The 907-nt window shown below is 29.3% G+C and overlaps 1 long non-coding RNA gene across 1 annotated transcript; it reads right to left on the bottom strand.

The window, feature by feature from the left end:
* On the bottom strand, window positions 1-625 carry LOC123924397. The gene is made up of 2 exons (XR_006814680.1): window positions 416-625; window positions 1-308 (listed from the first exon to the last, which is right to left on the bottom strand). It is a non-coding gene; the product is annotated as an uncharacterized LOC123924397 (long non-coding RNA).
* Window positions 626-907: the final 282 nt, after the last annotated feature.

Below are 907 nucleotides of genomic sequence, written 5' to 3'. Positions count from 1 at the left end.
TGTAAAGCAAAATTATAAATTTATGTAATTATATATTACATTTTTTTGTTACAAGCATATGTATCATCTTCATAAGTGAAAATAAATAATAGCTTTTTTATTAACAAATTGTAGATAAATGAACACGACTAAAAAATCCAGACATGCTCTCTTATTGTTCTTCCGGTTATTCATGCAGATATGTCTTTCCCTTCACATTCAAGTGAATCACACCTAAAGCCTATAGTACTCACAAAAGCCATTAGTACACTCACCTACATAACCTGTAAGGACTTTACAATCTTGGTCACCCGTGCAGGGAACGGTACCTGGATTGTCAAATAAGAAAAAAAAATGTTATGGAAATTAGATGATAAAGTTTTGTCTATAAATAAGATAAATTGATTTTTTTTAAAATGGTATAAAAATAACATACTTGTTATGCCGTTTACAACAAGAAATAAGGAAAGAAAGATGATCAAAGCAGAAGCAAACATAAGAATTTGAGCCATATTTTTTTCTCTTTAATTTGGTTGTAGTAAACGTATATATTTTTTATTGCTTTATAAGTACAATTTTGATGCTTTTTTGACTTAAATTAAATAGTTTTAAACACTTGGGAATCGCAAGAAGGCATTTATAATATTAAAATGGCTTAAATATGTGATAAGTCCCTGCAATTTCACCTAATTTTGGTATTAGTCCCTGTAGTTTTTTTTGTTGGTTTTTCATCCTGCAGTTTGAAACAATTTTGGTATTAGTTCCTCTGTTACTTCCAGCCGTTACAAAAAACCAACAAAAAAAACTACAAGGACTAATACCAAAACTAGGTGAAACTGCAGGGACTTATCACATATTTAAGCCTATTAAAATTGATGTTAAATGTCTCTAACCAATATGTCGTGTGTATCTCATTAACTCACGCAAT

This window comes from Trifolium pratense, linkage group LG4 (assembly GCF_020283565.1).
Source record: "Trifolium pratense cultivar HEN17-A07 linkage group LG4, ARS_RC_1.1, whole genome shotgun sequence".
Classification (NCBI taxonomy): Eukaryota; Viridiplantae; Streptophyta; class Magnoliopsida; order Fabales; family Fabaceae; genus Trifolium; species Trifolium pratense.
The sequence above is the reverse complement of the archived record's forward strand: the minus strand, read 5'-3'. Positions and strand labels throughout refer to the sequence as shown.